Raw genomic sequence first — 20,676 nt, 5'->3', positions numbered from 1 at the left:
ATTTCTTGTGCATTACGGTTCGAACACCCGAACACCTATACGGATTCTCCTGCACAGTGGCAGATATGTAAATACGGGGTTTCGGTACCATTTCTTGCGCATTACGGTTGGAACACTCGAACACCTATACGGATTCTCCTGCACAGTGGCAGATATGTAAATACGGGGTTTCGGTACCGTTTCTTGCGCATTACGGTTCGAACACTCGAACACCTATCCGGATTCTCCTGCACAGTGGCAGATATGTAAATACGGGGTTTCGGTACCATTTCTTGCGCATTACGGTTCGAACACTCGAACACCTATACGGATTCTCCTGCACAGTGGCAGATATGTAAATACGGGGTTTCGGTACCATTTCTAGCGCATTACGGTTGGAACATTCGAACACCTATACGGATTCTCCTGCACAGTGGCAGATATGTAAATACGGGGTTTACATACCATTTCTTGCGCATTACGGTTCGAACACTCGAACACCTATGCGGATTTTCCTGCACAGTGGCAGATATGTAAATACGGGGTTTACATACCATTTCTTGCGCATTACGGTTCGAACACTCGAACACCTATGCGGATTCTCCTGCACAGTGGCAGATATGTAAATACGGGGTTTCCGTACCATTTCTAGCGCATTACGGTTCGAACACTCGAACACCTATGCGGATTCTCCTGCACAGTGGCAGATATGTAAATACGGGGTTTCGGCACCATTTCTTGCGCATTACGGTTCGAACACTCGAACACCTATACGGATTCTCCTGCACAGTGGCAGATATGTAAATACGGGGTTTCCGTACCATTTCTTGCGCATTACGGTTCGAACACTCGAACACCTATACGGATTCTCCTGCACAGTGGCAGATCTGTAAATACGCGGTTTCCATACCATTTCTTGCGCATTACGGTTCGAACACTCGAACACCTATTCGGATTCTCCTGCACAATGGCAGATATGTAAATACGGGCTTTCCAAACCATTTCTTGCGCATTACGGTTCGAACACTCGAACACCAATACGGATTCTCCTGCACAGCGGCAGATATGTAAATACGGGGTTTCCGTACCTTTTCTTGCGCATTACGGTTCGAACACCCGAACACATATACGGATTCTCCTGCACAGTGGCAGATATGTAAATACGGGGTTTACATACCATTTCTTGCGCATTACGGTTCGAACACTCGAACACCTATGCGGATTCTCCTGCACAGTGGCAGATATGTAAATACGGGGTTCACATACCATTTCTTGCGCATTACGGTTCGAACACTCGAACACCTATGCGGATTCTCCTGCACAGTGGCAGATATGTAAATACGGGGTTTCGGTACCGTTTCTTGCGCATTACGGTTCGAACACTCGAACACCTATCCGGATTCTGCTGCACAGTGGCAGATATGTAAATACGGGGTTTCGGTACCATTTCTTGCGCATTACGGTTCGAACACTCGAACACCTATACGGATTCTCCTGCACAGTGGCAGATATGTAAATACGGGGTTTCGGTACCATTTCTTGCGCATTACGGTTGGAACACTCGAACACCTATACGGATTCTCCTGCACAGTGGCAGATATGTAAATACGGGGTTTACATACCATTTCTTGCGCATTACGGTTCGAACACTCGAACACCTATGCGGATTCTCCTGCACAGTGGCAGATATGTAAATACGGGGTTAACATACCATTTCTTGCGCATTACGGTTCGAACACACGAACACCTATGCGGATTCTCCTGCACAGTGGCAGATATGTAAATACGGGGTTTCCGTACCATTTCTTGCGCATTACGGTTCGAACACTCGAACACCTATACGGATTCTCCTGCACAGTGGCAGATATGTAAATACGGGGTTTCGGTACCGTTTCTTGCGCATTACGGTTCGAACACTCGAACACCTATACGAATTCTCCTGCACAGTGGCAGATATGTAAATACGGGGTTTCCGTACCATTTCTTGCGCATTACGGTTCGAACACTCGAACACCTATACGGATTCTCCTGCACAGTGGCAGATATGTAAATACGGGGTTTCGGTACCGTTTCTTGCGCATTACGGTTCGAACACTCGAACACCTATCCGGATTCTCCTGCACAGTGGCAGATATGTAAATACGGGCTTTCGGTACCATTTCTTGCGCATTACGGTTCGAACACTCGAACACCTATACGGATTCTCCTGCACAGTGGCAGATATGTAAATACGGGGTTTCGGTACCATTTCTTGCGCATTACGGTTGGAACACTCGAACACCTATACGGATTCTCCTGCACAGTGGCAGATATGTAAATACGGGGTTTACATACCATTTCTTGCGCATTACGGTTCGAACACTCGAACACCTATGCGGATTCTCCTGCACAGTGACAGATATGTAAATACGGGGTTTACATACCATTTCTTGCGCTTTACGGTTCGAACACTCGAACACCTATGCGGATTCTCCTGGACAGTGGCAGATATGTAAATACGGGGTTTCCGTACCATTTCTTGCGCATTACGGTTCGAACAATCGAACACCTATACGGATTCTCCTGCACAGTGGCAGATATGTAAATACGGGGTTTACATACCATTTCTTGCGCATTACGGTTCGAACACTCGAACACCTATGCGGATTCTCCTGCACAGTGGCAGATATGTAAATACGGGGTTTCGGCACCATTTCTTGCGCATTACGGTTCGAACACTCGAACACCTATACGGATTCTCCTGCACAGTGGCAGATATGTAAATACGGGGTTTCCGTACCATTTCTTGCGCATTACGGTTCGAACACTCGAACACCTATACGGATTCTCCTGCACAGTGGCAGATATGTAAATACGGGGTTTCCATACCATTTCTTGCGCATTACGGTTCGAACACTCGAACACCTATTCGGATTCTCCTGCACAGTGGCAGATATGTAAATACGGGGTTTCCAAACCATTTCTTGCGCATTCCGGCTCGAACACTCGAACACCAATACGGATTCTCCTGCACAGCGGCAGATATGTAAATACGGGGTTTCCGTACCATTTCTTGCGCATTACGGTTCGAACACCCGAAAACATATACGGATTCTCCTGCACAGTGGCAGATATGTAAATACGGGGTTTACATACCATTTCTTGCGCATTACGGTTCGAACACTCGAACACCTATGCGGATTCTCCTGCACAGTGGCAGATATGTAAATACGGGGTTTACATACCATTTCTTGCGCATTACGGTTCGAACACTCGAACACCTATGCGGATTCTCCTGCACAGTGGCAGATATGTAAATACGGGGTTTCCGTACCATTTCTTACGCATTACGGTTCGAACACTCGAACACCTATACGGATTCTCCTGCACAGTGGCAGAGATGTAAATACGGGGTTTACATACCATTTCTTGCGCATTACGGTTCGAACACTCGAACACCTATGCGGATTCTCCTGCACAGTGGCAGATATGTAAATACGGGGTTTCGGTACCATTTCTTGCGCATTACGGTTCAAACACTCGAACACCTATACGAATTCTCCTGCACAGTGGCAGATATGTAAATACGGGGTTTCCGTACCATTTCTTGCGCATTACGGTTCGAACACTCGAACACCTATACGGATTCTCCTGCACAGTGGCAGATATGTAAATACGGGGTTTCGGTACCGTTTCTTGCGCATTACGGTTCGAACACTCGAACACCTATCCGGATTCTCCTGCACAGTGGCAGATATGTAAATACGGGGTTTCGGTACCATTTCTTGCGCATTACGGTTCGAACACTCGAACACCTATACGGATTCTCCTGCACAGTGGCAGATATGTAAATACGGGGTTTCGGTACCATTTCTTGCGCATTACGGTTGGAACACTCGAACACCTATACGGATTCTCCTGCACAGTGGCAGATATGTAAATACGGGGTTTACATACCATTTCTTGCACATTACGGTTCGAACACTCGAACACCTATGCGGATTCTCCTGCACAGTGGCAGATATGTAAATACGGGGTTTACATACCATTTCTTGCGCTTTACGGTTCGAACACTCGAACACCTATGCGGATTCTCCTGCACAGTGGCAGATATGTAAATACGGGGTTTCCGTACAATTTCTTGCGCATTACGGTTCGAACACTCGAACACCTATACGGATTCTCCTGCACAGTGGCAGATATGTAAATACGGGGTTTACATACCATTTCTTGCGCATTACGGTTCGAACACTCGAACACCTATGCGGATTCTCCTGCACAGTGGCAGATATGTAAATACGGGGTTTCGGCACCATTTCTTGCGCATTACGGTTCGAACACTCGAACACCTATACGGATTCTCCTGCACAGTGGCAGATATGTAAATACGGGGTTTCCGTACCATTTCTTGCGCATTACGGTTCGAACACTCGAACACCTATACGGATTCTCCTGCACAGTGGCAGATATGTAAATACGGGGTTTACATACCATTTCTTGCGCATTACGGTTCGAACACTCGAACACCTATGCGGATTCTCCTGCACAGTGACAGATATGTAAATACGGGGTTTACATACCATTTCTTGCGCTTTACGGTTCGAACACTCGAACACCTATGCGGATTCTCCTGGACAGTGGCAGATATGTAAATACGGGGTTTCCGTACCATTTCTTGCGCATTACGGTTCGAACAATCGAACACCTATACGGATTCTCCTGCACAGTGGCAGATATGTAAATACGGGGTTTACATACCATTTCTTGCGCATTACGGTTCGAACACTCGAACACCTATGCGGATTCTCCTGCACAGTGGCAGATATGTAAATACTGGGTTTCGGCACCATTTCTTGCGCATTACGGTTCGAACACTCGAACACCTATACGGATTCTCCTGCACAGTGGCAGATATGTAAATACGGGGTTTCCGTACCATTTCTTGCGCATTACGGTTCGAACACTCGAACACCTATACGGATTCTCCTGCACAGTGGCAGATATGTAAATACGGGGTTTCCATACCATTTCTTGCGCATTACGGTTCGAACACTCGAACACCTATTCGGATTCTCCTGCACAGTGGCAGATATGTAAATACGGGGTTTCCAAACCATTTCTTGCGCATTACGGCTCGAACACTCGAACACCAATACGGATTCTCCTGCACAGCGGCAGATATGTAAATACGGGGTTTCCGTACCATTTCTTGCGCATTACGGTTCGAACACCCGAAAACATATACGGATTCTCCTGCACAGTGGCAGATATGTAAATACGGGGTTTACATACCATTTCTTGCGCATTACGGTTCGAACACTCGAACACCTATGCGGATTCTCCTGCACAGTGGCAGATATGTAAATACGGGGTTTACATACCATTTCTTGCGCATTACGGTTCGAACACTCGAACACCTATGCGGATTCTCCTGCACAGTGGCAGATATGTAAATACGGGGTTTACATACCATTTCTTGCGCTTTACGGTTCGAACACTCGAACACCTATGCGGATTCTCCTGCACAGTGGCAGATATGTAAATACGGGGTTTCCGTACAATTTCTTGCGCATTACGGTTCGAACACTCGAACACCTATACGGATTCTCCTGCACAGTGGCAGATATGTAAATACGGGGTTTACATACCATTTCTTGCGCATTACGGTTCGAACACTCGAACACCTATGCGGATTCTCCTGCACAGTGGCAGATATGTAAATACGGGGTTTCGGCACCATTTCTTGCGCATTACGGTTCGAACACTCGAACACCTATACGGATTCTCCTGCACAGTGGCAGATATGTAAATACGGGGTTTCCGTACCATTTCTTGCGCATTACGGTTCGAACACTCGAACACCTATACGGATTCTCCTGCACAGTGGCAGATATGTAAATACGGGGTTTACATACCATTTCTTGCGCATTACGGTTCGAACACTCGAACACCTATGCGGATTCTCCTGCACAGTGACAGATATGTAAATACGGGGTTTACATACCATTTCTTGCGCTTTACGGTTCGAACACTCGAACACCTATGCGGATTCTCCTGGACAGTGGCAGATATGTAAATACGGGGTTTCCGTACCATTTCTTGCGCATTACGGTTCGAACAATCGAACACCTATACGGATTCTCCTGCACAGTGGCAGATATGTAAATACGGGGTTTACATACCATTTCTTGCGCATTACGGTTCGAACACTCGAACACCTATGCGGATTCTCCTGCACAGTGGCAGATATGTAAATACTGGGTTTCGGCACCATTTCTTGCGCATTACGGTTCGAACACTCGAACACCTATACGGATTCTCCTGCACAGTGGCAGATATGTAAATACGGGGTTTCCGTACCATTTCTTGCGCATTACGGTTCGAACACTCGAACACCTATACGGATTCTCCTGCACAGTGGCAGATATGTAAATACGGGGTTTCCATACCATTTCTTGCGCATTACGGTTCGAACACTCGAACACCTATTCGGATTCTCCTGCACAGTGGCAGATATGTAAATACGGGGTTTCCAAACCATTTCTTGCGCATTACGGCTCGAACACTCGAACACCAATACGGATTCTCCTGCACAGCGGCAGATATGTAAATACGGGGTTTCCGTACCATTTCTTGCGCATTACGGTTCGAACACCCGAAAACATATACGGATTCTCCTGCACAGTGGCAGATATGTAAATACGGGGTTTACATACCATTTCTTGCGCATTACGGTTCGAACACTCGAACACCTATGCGGATTCTCCTGCACAGTGGCAGATATGTAAATACGGGGTTTACATACCATTTCTTGCGCATTACGGTTCGAACACTCGAACACCTATGCGGATTCTCCTGCACAGTGGCAGATATGTAAATACGGGGTTTCCGTACCATTTCTTACGCATTACGGTTCGAACACTCGAACACCTATACGGATTCTCCTGCACAGTGGCAGAGATGTAAATACGGGGTTTACATACCATTTCTTGCGCATTACGGTTCGAACACTCGAACACCTATGCGGATTCTCCTGCACAGTGGCAGATATGTAAATACGGGGTTTCGGTACCATTTCTTGCGCATTACGGTTCAAACACTCGAACACCTATACGAATTCTCCTGCACAGTGGCAGATATGTAAATACGGGGTTTCCGTACCATTTCTTGCGCATTACGGTTCGAACACTCGAACACCTATACGGATTCTCCTGCACAGTGGCAGATATGTAAATACGGGGTTTCGGTACCGTTTCTTGCGCATTACGGTTCGAACACTCGAACACCTATCCGGATTCTCCTGCACAGTGGCAGATATGTAAATACGGGGTTTCGGTACCATTTCTTGCGCATTACGGTTCGAACACTCGAACACCTATACGGATTCTCCTGCACAGTGGCAGATATGTAAATACGGGGTTTCGGTACCATTTCTTGCGCATTACGGTTGGAACACTCGAACACCTATACGGATTCTCCTGCACAGTGGCAGATATGTAAATACGGGGTTTACATACCATTTCTTGCGCATTACGGTTCGAACACTCGAACACCTATGCGGATTCTCCTGCACAGTGGCAGATATGTAAATACGGGGTTTACATACCATTTCTTGCGCTTTACGGTTCGAACACTCGAACACCTATGCGGATTCTCCTGCACAGTGGCAGATATGTAAATACGGGGTTTCCGTACCATTTCTTGCGCATTACGGTTCGAACACTCGAACACCTATACGGATTCTCCTGCACAGTGGCAGATATGTAAATACGGGGTTTACATACCATTTCTTGCGCATTACGGTTCGAACACTCGAACACCTATGCGGATTCTCCTGCACAGTGGCAGATATGTAAACACGGGGTTTCGGCACCATTTCTTGCGCATTACGGTTCGAACACTCGAACACCTATACGGATTCTCCTGCACAGTGGCAGATATGTAAATACGGGGTTTCCGTACCATTTCTTGCGCATTACGGTTCGAACACTCGAACACCTATACGGATTCTCCTGCACAGTGGCAGATATGTAAATACGGGGTTTCCATACCATTTCTTGCGCATTACGGTTCGAACACTCGAACACCTATTCGGATTCTCCTGCACAGTGGCAGATATGTAAATACGGGGTTTCCAAACCATTTCTTGCGCATTACGGCTCGAACACTCGAACACCAATACGGATTCTCCTGCACAGCGGTAGATATGTAAATACGGGGTTTCCGTACCATTTCTTGCGCATTACGGTTCGAACACCCGAAAACATATACGGATTCTCCTGCACAGTGGCAGATATGTAAATACGGGGTTTACATACCATTTCTTGCGCATTACGGTTCGAACACTCGAACACCTATGCGGATTCTCCTACACAGTGGCAGATATGTAAATACGGGGTTTACATACCATTTCTTGCGCATTACGGTTCGAGCACTCGAACACCTATGCGGATTCTCCAGCACAGTGGCAGATATGTAAATACGGGGTTTCGGTACCGTTTCTTGCGCATTACGGTTCGAACACTCGAACACCTATCCGGATTCTCCTGCACAGTGGCAGATATGTAAATACGGGATTTCGGTACCATTTCTTGCGCATTACGGTTCGAACACCCGAACACCTATACGGATTCTCCTGCACAGTGGCAGATATGTAAATACGGGGTTTCGGTACCATTTCTTGCGCATTACGGTTGGAACACTCGAACACCTATACGGATTCTCCTGCATAGTGGCAGATATGTAAATACGGGGTTTCGGTACCGTTTCTTGCGCATTACGGTTCGAACACTCGAACACCTATCCGGATTCTCCTGCACAGTGGCAGATATGTAAATACGGGGTTTCGGTACCATTTCTTGCGCATTACGGTTCGAACACTCGAACACCTATACGGATTCTCCTGCACAGTGGCAGATATGTAAATACGGGGTTTCGGTACCATTTCTAGCGCATTACGGTTGGAACATTCGAACACCTATACGGATTCTCCTGCACAGTGGCAGATATGTAAATACGGGGTTTACATACCATTTCTTGCGCATTACGGTTCGAACACTCGAACACCTATGCGGATTCTCCTGCACAGTGGCAGATATGTAAATACGGGGTTTACATACCATTTCTTGCGCATTACGGTTCGAACACTCGAACACCTATGCGGATTCTCCTGCACAGTGGCAGATATGTAAATACGGGGTTTCCGTACCATTTCTTGCGCATTACGGTTCGAACACTCGAACACCTATACGGATTCTCCTGCACAGTGGCAGATATGTAAATACGGGGTTTACATACCATTTCTTGCGCATTACGGTTCGAACACTCGAACACCTATGCGGATTCTCCTGCACAGTGGCAGATATGTAAATACGGGGTTTCGGCACCATTTCTTGCGCATTACGGTTCGAACACTCGAACACCTATACGGATTCTCCTGCACAGTGGCAGATATGTAAATACGGGGTTTCCGTACCATTTCTTGCGCATTACGGTTCGAACACTCGAACACCTATACGGATTCTCCTGCACAGTGGCAGATCTGTAAATACGGGGTTTCCATACCATTTCTTGCGCATTACGGTTCGAACACTCGAACACCTATACGGATTCTCCTGCACAATGGCAGATATTTAAATACGGGGTTTCCAAACCATTTCTTGCGCATTACGGTTCGAACACTCGAACACCAATACGGATTCTCCTGCACAGCGGCAGATATGTAAATACGGGGTTTCCGTACCATTTCTTGCGCATTACGGTTCGAACACCCGAACACATATACGGATTCTCCTGCACAGTGGCAGATATGTAAATACGGGGTTTACATACCATTTCTTGCGCATTACGGTTCGAACACTCGAACACCTATGCGGATTCTCCTACACAGTGGCAGATATGTAAATACGGGGTTTACATACCATTTCTTGCGCATTACGGTTCGAGCACTCGAACACCTATGCGGATTCTCCAGCACAGTGGCAGATATGTAAATACGGGGTTTCGGTACCGTTTCTTGCGCATTACGGTTCGAACACTCGAACACCTATCCGGATTCTCCTGCATAGTGGCAGATATGTAAATACGGGGTTTCGGTACCATTTCTTGCGCATTACGGTTCGAACACCCGAACACCTATACGGATTCTCCTGCACAGTGGCAGATATGTAAATACGGGGTTTCGGTACCATTTCTTGCGCATTACGGTTGGAACACTCGAACACCTATACAGATTCTCCTGCACAGTGGCAGATATGTAAATACGGGGTTTCGGTACCGTTTCTTGCGCATTACGGTTCGAACACTCGAACACCTATCCGGATTCTCCTGCACAGTGGCAGATATGTAAATACGGGGTTTCGGTACCATTTCTTGCGCATTACGGTTCGAACACTCGAACACCTATACGGATTCTCCTGCATAGTGGCAGATATGTAAATACGGGGTTTCGGTACCATTTCTAGCGCATTACGGTTGGAACATTCGAACACCTATACGGATTCTCCTGCACAGTGGCAGATATGTAAATACGGGGTTTACATACCATTTCTTGCGCATTACGGTTCGAACACTCGAACACCTATGCGGATTCTCCTGCACAGTGGCAGATATGTAAATACGGGGTTTACATACCATTTCTTGCGCATTACGGTTCGAACACTCGAACACCTATGCGGATTCTCCTGCACAGTGGCAGATATGTAAATACGGGGTTTCCGTACCATTTCTTGCGCATTACGGTTCGAACACTCGAACACCTATACGGATTCTCCTGCACAGTGGCAGATATGTAAATACGGGGTTTACATACCATTTTTCGCGCATTACGGTTCGAACACTCGAACACCTATGCGGATTCTCCTGCACAGTGGCAGATATGTAAATACGGGGTTTCGGCACCATTTCTTGCGCATTACGGTTCGAACACTCGAACACCTATTCGGATTCTCCTGCACAGTGGCAGATATGTAAATACGGGGTTTCCGTACCATTTCTTGCCCATTACGGTTCGAACACTCGAACACCTATACGGATTCTCCTGCACAGTGGCAGATCTGTAAATACGGGGTTTCCATACCATTTCTTGCGCATTACGGTTCGAACACTCGAACACCTATTCGGATTCTCCTGCACAATGGCAGATATGTAAATACGGGGTTTCCAAACCATTTCTTACGCATTACGGTTCGAACACTCGAACACCAATACGGATTCTCCTGCACAGCGGCAGATATGTAAATACGGGGTTTCCGTACCATTTCTTGCGCATTACGGTTCGAACACCCGAACACATATACGGATTCTCCTGCACAGTGGCAGATATGTAAATACGGGGTTTACATACCATTTCTTGCGCATTACGGTTCGAACACTCGAACACCTATGCGGATTCTCCTGCACAGTGGCAGATATGTAAATACGGGGTTCACATACCATTTCTTGCGCATTACGGTTCGAACACTCGAACACCTATGCGGATTCTCCTGCACAGTGGCAGATATGTAAATACGGGGTTTCGGTACCGTTTCTTGCGCATTACGGTTCGAACACTCGAACACCTATCCGGATTCTGCTGCACAGTGGCAGATATGTAAATACGGGGTTTCGGTACCATTTCTTGCGCATTACGGTTGGAACACTCGAACACCTATACGGATTCTCCTGCACAGTGGCAGATATGTAAATACGGGGTTTACATACCATTTCTTGCGCATTACGGTTCGAACACTCGAACACCTATGCGGATTCTCCTGCACAGTGGCAGATATGTAAAAACGGGGTTAACATACCATTTCTTGCGCATTACGGTTCGAACACACGAACACCTATGCGGATTCTCCTGCACAGTGGCAGATATGTAAATACGGGGTTTCCGTACCATTTCTTGCGCATTACGGTTCGAACACTCGAACACCTATCCGGATTCTCCTGCACAGTGGCAGATATGTAAATACGGGGTTTCGGTACCATTTCTTGCGCATTACGGTTCGAACACTCGAACACCTATACGGATTCTCCTGCACAGTGGCAGATATGTAAATACGGGGTTTCGGTACCATTTCTAGCGCATTACGGTTGGAACATTCGAACACCTATACGGATTCTCCTGCACAGTGGCAGATATGTAAATACGGGGATTACATACCATTTCTTGCGCATTACGGTTCGAACACTCGAACACCTATGCGGATTCTCCTGCACAGTGGCAGATATGTAAATACGGGGTTTACATACCATTTCTTGCGCATTACGGTTCGAACACTCGAACACCTATGCGGATTCTCCTGCACAGTGGCAGATATGTAAATACGGGGTTTCCGTACCATTTCTTGCGCATTACGGTTCGAACACTCGAACACCTATACGGATTCTCCTGCACAGTGGCAGATATGTAAATACGGGGTTTACATACCATTTCTTGCGCATTACGGTTCGAACACTCGAACACCTATGCGGATTCTCCTGCACAGTGGCAGATATGTAAATACGGGGTTTCGGCACCATTTCTTGCGCATTACGGTTCGAACACTCGAACACCTATACGGATTCTCCTGCACAGTGGCAGATATGTAAATACGGGGTTTCCGTACCATTTCTTGCGCATTACGGTTCGAACACTCGAACACCTATACGGATTCTCCTGCACAGTGGCAGATCTGTAAATACGGGGTTTCCATACCATTTCTTGCGCATTACGGTTCGAACACTCGAACACCTATTCGGATTCTCCTGCACAATGGCAGATATGTAAATACGGGGTTTCCAAACCATTTCTTGCGCATTACGGTTCGAACACTCGAACACCAATACGGATTCTCCTGCACAGCGGCAGATATGTAAATACGGGGTTTCCGTACCATTTCTTGCGCATTACGGTTCGAACACCCGAACACATATACGGATTCTCCTGCACAGTGGCAGATATGTAAATACGGGGATTACATACCATTTCTTGCGCATTACGGTTCGAACACTCGAACACCTATGCGGATTCTCCTACACAGTGGCAGATATGTAAATACGGGGTTTACATACCATTTCTTGCGCATTACGGTTCGAGCACTCGAACACCTATGCGGATTCTCCAGCACAGTGGCAGATATGTAAATACGGGGTTTCGGTACCGTTTCTTGCGCATTACGGTTCGAACACTCGAACACCTATCCGGATTCTCCTGCACAGTGACAGATATGTAAATACGGGGTTTCGGTACCATTTCTTGCGCATTACGGTTCGAACACCCGAACACCTATACGGATTCTCCTGCAGAGTGGCAGATATGTAAATACGGGGTTTCGGTACCATTTCTTGCGCATTACGGTTGGAACACTCGAACACCTATACAGATTCTCCTGCACAGTGGCAGATATGTAAATACGGGGTTTCGGTACCGTTTCTTGCGCATTACGGTTCGAACACTCGAACACCTATCCGGATTCTCCTGCACAGTGGCAGATATGTAAATACGGGGTTTCGGTACCATTTCTAGCGCATTACGGTTGGAACATTCGAACACCTATACGGATTCTCCTGCACAGTGGCAGATATGTAAATACGGGGTTTACATACCATTTCTTGCGCATTACGGTTCGAACACTCGAACACCTATGCGGATTCTCCTGCACAGTGGCAGATATGTAAATACGGGGTTTACATACCATTTCTTGCGCATTACGGTTCGAACACTCGAACACCTATGCGGATTCTCCTGCACAGTGGCAGATATGTAAATACGGGGTTTCGGTACCATTTCTTGCGCATTACGGTTCGAACACTCGAACACCTATACGGATTCTCCTGCACAGTGGCAGATATGTAAATACGGGGTTTCGGTACCATTTCTAGCGCATTACGGTTGGAACATTCGAACACCTATACGGATTCTCCTGCACAGTGGCAGATATGTAAATACGGGGATTACATACCATTTCTTGCGCATTACGGTTCGAACACTCGAACACCTATGCGGATTCTCCTGCACAGTGGCAGATATGTAAATACGGGGTTTACATACCATTTCTTGCGCATTACGGTTCGAACACTCGAACACCTATGCGGATTCTCCTGCACAGTGGCAGATATGTAAATACGGGGTTTCCGTACCATTTCTTGCGCATTACGGTTCGAACACTCGAACACCTATACGGATTCTCCTGCACAGTGGCAGATATGTAAATACGGGGTTTACATACCATTTCTTGCGCATTACGGTTCGAACACTCGAACACCTATGCGGATTCTCCTGCACAGTGGCAGATATGTAAATACGGGGTTTCGGCACCATTTCTTGCGCATTACGGTTCGAACACTCGAACACCTATACGGATTCTCCTGCACAGTGGCAGATATGTAAATACGGGGTTTCCGTACCATTTCTTGCGCATTACGGTTCGAACACTCGAACACCTATACGGATTCTCCTGCACAGTGGCAGATCTGTAAATACGGGGTTTCCATACCATTTCTTGCGCATTACGGTTCGAACACTCGAACACCTATTCGGATTCTCCTGCACAATGGCAGATATGTAAATACGGGGTTTCCAAACCATTTCTTGCGCATTACGGTTCGAACACTCGAACACCAATACGGATTCTCCTGCACAGCGGCAGATATGTAAATACGGGGTTTCCGTACCATTTCTTGCGCATTACGGTTCGAACACCCGAACACATATACGGATTCTCCTGCACAGTGGCAGATATGTAAATACGGGGATTACATACCATTTCTTGCGCATTACGGTTCGAACACTCGAACACCTATGCGGATTCTCCTACACAGTGGCAGATATGTAAATACGGGGTTTACATACCATTTCTTGCGCATTACGGTTCGAGCACTCGAACACCTATGCGGATTCTCCTGCACAGTGGCAGATATGTAAAAACGGGGTTAACATACCATTTCTTGCGCATTACGGTTCGAACACACGAACACCTATGCGGATTCTCCTGCACAGTGGCAGATATGTAAATACGGGGTTTCCGTACCATTTCTTGCGCATTACGGTTCGAACACTCGAACACCTATCCGGATTCTCCTGCACAGTGGCAGATATGTAAATACGGGGTTTCGGTACCATTTCTTGCGCATTACGGTTGGAACACTCGAACACCTATACAGATTCTCCTGCACAGTGGCAGATATGTAAATACGGGGTTTCGGTACCGTTTCTTGCGCATTACGGTTCGAACACTCGAACACCTATCCGGATTCTCCTGCACAGTGGCAGATATGTAAATACGGGGTTTCGGTACCATTTCTTGCGCATTACGGTTCGAACACTCGAACACCTATACGGATTCTCCTGCATAGTGGCAGATATGTAAATACGGGGTTTCGGTACCATTTCTAGCGCATTACGGTTGGAACATTCGAACACCTATACGGATTCTCCTGCACAGTGGCAGATATGTAAATACGGGGTTTACATACCATTTCTTGCGCATTACGGTTCGAACACTCGAACACCTATGCGGATTCTCCTGCACAGTGGCAGATATGTAAATACGGGGTTTACATACCATTTCTTGCGCATTACGGTTCGAACACTCGAACACCTATGCGGATTCTCCTGCACAGTGGCAGATATGTAAATACGGGGTTTCCGTACCATTTCTTGCGCATTACGGTTCGAACACTCGAACACCTATACGGATTCTCCTGCACAGTGGCAGATATGTAAATACGGGGTTTACATACCATTTTTTGCGCATTACGGTTCGAACACTCGAACACCTATGCGGATTCTCCTGCACAGTGGCAGATATGTAAATACGGGGTTTCGGCACCATTTCTTGCGCATTACGGTTCGAACACTCGAACACCTATTCGGATTCTCCTGCACAGTGGCAGATATGTAAATACGGGGTTTCCGTACCATTTCTTGCCCATTACGGTTCGAACACTCGAACACCTATACGGATTCTCCTGCACAGTGGCAGATCTGTAAATACGGGGTTTCCATACCATTTCTTGCGCATTACGGTTCGAACACTCGAACACCTATTCGGATTCTCCTGCACAATGGCAGATATGTAAATACGGGGTTTCCAAACCATTTCTTACGCATTACGGTTCGAACACTCGAACACCAATACGGATTCTCCTGCACAGCGGCAGATATGTAAATACGGGGTTTCCGTACCATTTCTTGCGCATTACGGTTCGAACACCCGAACACATATACGGATTCTCCTGCACAGTGGCAGATATGTAAATACGGGGTTTACATACCATTTCTTGCGCATTACGGTTCGAACACTCGAACACCTATGCGGATTCTCCTGCACAGTGGCAGATATGTAAATACGGGGTTCACATACCATTTCTTGCGCATTACGGTTCGAACACTCGAACACCTATGCGGATTCTCCTGCACAGTGGCAGATATGTAAATACGGGGTTTCGGTACCGTTTCTTGCGCATTACGGTTCGAACACTCGAACACCTATCCGGATTCTGCTGCACAGTGGCAGATATGTAAATACGGGGTTTCGGTACCATTTCTTGCGCATTACGGTTGGAACACTCGAACACCTATACGGATTCTCCTGCACAGTGGCAGATATGTAAATACGGGGTTTACATACCATTTCTTGCGCATTACGGTTCGAACACTCGAACACCTATGCGGATTCTCCTGCACAGTGGCAGATATGTAAAAACGGGGTTAACATACCATTTCTTGCGCATTACGGTTCGAACACACGAACACCTATGCGGATTCTCCTGCACAGTGGCAGATATGTAAATACGGGGTTTCCGTACCATTTCTTGCGCATTACGGTTCGAACACTCGAACACCTATCCGGATTCTCCTGCACAGTGGCAGATATGTAAATACGGGGTTTCGGTACCATTTCTTGCGCATTACGGTTCGAACACTCGAACACCTATACGGATTCTCCTGCACAGTGGCAGATATGTAAATACGGGGTTTCGGTACCATTTCTAGCGCATTACGGTTGGAACATTCGAACACCTATACGGATTCTCCTGCACAGTGGCAGATATGTAAATACGGGGATTACATACCATTTCTTGCGCATTACGGTTCGAACACTCGAACACCTATGCGGATTCTCCTGCACAGTGGCAGATATGTAAATACGGGGTTTACATACCATTTCTTGCGCATTACGGTTCGAACACTCGAACACCTATGCGGATTCTCCTGCACAGTGGCAGATATGTAAATACGGGGTTTCCGTACCATTTCTTGCGCATTACGGTTCGAACACTCGAACACCTATACGGATTCTCCTGCACAGTGGCAGATATGTAAATACGGGGTTTACATACCATTTCTTGCGCATTACGGTTCGAACACTCGAACACCTATGCGGATTCTCCTGCACAGTGGCAGATATGTAAATACGGGGTTTCGGCACCATTTCTTGCGCATTACGGTTCGAACACTCGAACACCTATACGGATTCTCCTGCACAGTGGCAGATATGTAAATACGGGGTTTCCGTACCATTTCTTGCGCATTACGGTTCGAACACTCGAACACCTATACGGATTCTCCTGCACAGTGGCAGATCTGTAAATACGGGGTTTCCATACCATTTCTTGCGCATTACGGTTCGAACACTCGAACACCTATTCGGATTCTCCTGCACAATGGCAGATATGTAAATACGGGGTTTCCAAACCATTTCTTGCGCATTACGGTTCGAACACTCGAACACCAATACGGATTCTCCTGCACAGCGGCAGATATGTAAATACGGGGTTTCCGTACCATTTCTTGCGCATTACGGTTCGAACACCCGAACACATATACGGATTCTCCTGCACAGTGGCAGATATGTAAATACGGGGATTACATACCATTTCTTGCGCATTACGGTTCGAACACTCGAACACCTATGCGGATTCTCCTACACAGTGGCAGATATGTAAATACGGGGTTTACATACCATTTCTTGCGCATTACGGTTCGAGCACTCGAACACCTATGCGGATTCTCCAGCACAGTGGCAGATATGTAAATACGGGGTTTCGGTACCGTTTCTTGCGCATTACGGTTCGAACACTCGAACACCTATCCGGATTCTCCTGCACAGTGACAGATATGTAAATACGGGGTTTCGGTACCATTTCTTGCGCATTACGGTTCGAACACCCGAACACCTATACGGATTCTCCTGCAGAGTGGCAGATATGTAAATACGGGGTTTCGGTACCATTTCTTGCGCATTACGGTTGGAACACTCGAACACCTATACAGATTCTCCTGCACAGTGGCAGATATGTAAATACGGGGTTTCGGTACCGTTTCTTGCGCATTACGGTTCGAACACTCGAACACCTATCCGGATTCTCCTGCACAGTGGCAGATATGTAAATACGGGGTTTCGGTACCATTTCTAGCGCATTACGGTTGGAACATTCGAACACCTATACGGATTCTCCTGCACAGTGGCAGATATGTAAATACGGGGTTTACATACCATTTCTTGCGCATTACGGTTCGAACACTCGAACACCTATGCGGATTCTCCTGCACAGTGGCAGATATGTAAATACGGGGTTTACATACCATTTCTTGCGCATTACGGTTCGAACACTCGAACACCTATGCGGATTCTCCTGCACAGTGGCAGATATGTAAATACGGGGTTTCGGTACCATTTCTTGCGCATTACGGTTCGAACACTCGAACACCTATACGGATTCTCCTGCACAGTGGCAGATATGTAAATACGGGGTTTCGGTACCATTTCTAGCGCATTACGGTTGGAACATTCGAACACCTATACGGATTCTCCTGCACAGTGGCAGATATGTAAATACGGGGATTACATACCATTTCTTGCGCATTACGGTTCGAACACTCGAACACCTATGCGGATTCTCCTGCACAGTGGCAGATATGTAAATACGGGGTTTACATACCATTTCTTGCGCATTACGGTTCGAACACTCGAACACCTATGCGGATTCTCCTGCACAGTGGCAGATATGTAAATACGGGGTTTCCGTACCATTTCTTGCGCATTACGGTTCGAACACTCGAACACCTATACGGATTCTCCTGCACAGTGGCAGATATGTAAATACGGGGTTTACATACCATTTCTTGCGCATTACGGTTCGAACACTCGAACACCTATGCGGATTCTCCTGCACAGTGGCAGATATGTAAATACGGGGTTTCGGCACCATTTCTTGCGCATTACGGTTCGAACACTCGAACACCTATACGGATTCTCCTGCACAGTGGCAGATATGTAAATACGGGGTTTCCGTACCATTTCTTGCGCATTACGGTTCGAACACTCGAACACCTATACGGATTCTCCTGCACAGTGGCAGATCTGTAAATACGGGGTTTCCATACCATTTCTTGCGCATTACGGTTCGAACACTCGAACACCTATTCGGATTCTCCTGCACAATGGCAGATATGTAAATACGGGGTTTCCAAACCATTTCTTGCGCATTACGGTTCGAACACTCGAACACCAATACGGATTCTCCTGCACAGCGGCAGATATGTAAATACGGGGTTTCCGTACCATTTCTTGCGCATTACGGTTCGAACACCCGAACACATATACGGATTCTCCTGCACAGTGGCAGATATGTAAATACGGGGATTACATACCATTTCTTGCGCATTACGGTTCGAACACTCGAACACCTATGCGGATTCTCCTACACAGTGGCAGATATGTAAATACGGGGTTTACATACCATTTCTTGCGCATTACGGTTCGAGCACTCGAACACCTATGCGGATTCTCCAGCACAGTGGCAGATATGTAAATACGGGGTTTCGGTACCGTTTCTTGCGCATTACGGTTCGAACACTCGAACACCTATCCGGATTCTCCTGCACAGTGGCAGATATGTAAATACGGGGTTTCGGTACCATTTCTTGCGCATTACGGTTCGAACACCCGAACACCTATACGGATTCTCCTGCAGAGTGGCAGATATGTAAATACGGGGTTTCGGTACCATTTCTTGCGCATTACGGTTGGAACACTCGAACACCTATACAGATTCTCCTGCACAGTGGCAGATATGTAAATACGGGGTTTCGGTACCGTTTCTTGCGCATTACGGTTCGAACACTCGAACACCTATCCGGATTCTCCTGCACAGTGGCAGATATGTAAATACGGGGTTTCGGTACCATTTCTAGCGCATTACGGTTGGAACATTCGAACACCTATACGGATTCTCCTGCACAGTGGCAGATATGTAAATACGGGGTTTACATACCATTTCTTGCGCATTACGGTTCGAACACTCGAACACCTATGCGGATTCTCCTGCACAGTGGCAGATATGTAAATACGGGGTTTACATACCATTTCTTGCGCATTACGGTTCGAACACTCGAACACCTATGCGGATTCTCCTGCACAGTGGCAGATATGTAAATACGGGGTTTCCGTACCATTTCTTGCGCATTACGGTTCGAACACTCGAACACCTATACGGATTCTCCTGCACAGTGGCAGATATGTAAATACGGGGTTTACATACCATTTTTTGCGCATTACGGTTCGAACACTCGAACACCTATGCGGATTCTCCTGCACAGTGGCAGATATGTAAATACGGGGTTTCGGCACCATTTCTTGCGCATTACGGTTCGAACACTCGAACACCTATTCGGATTCTCCTGCACAGTGGCAGATATGTAAATACGGGGTTTCCGTACCATTTCTTGCGCATTACGGTTCGAACACT

The sequence above is a fragment of the Camellia sinensis genome, chromosome 11, assembly GCF_055761805.1.
Source record: "Camellia sinensis isolate YWXY chromosome 11, ASM5576180v1, whole genome shotgun sequence".
In the NCBI taxonomy this organism is placed as follows: domain Eukaryota; kingdom Viridiplantae; phylum Streptophyta; class Magnoliopsida; order Ericales; family Theaceae; genus Camellia; species Camellia sinensis.
This window is presented reverse-complemented; position numbering follows the sequence as displayed.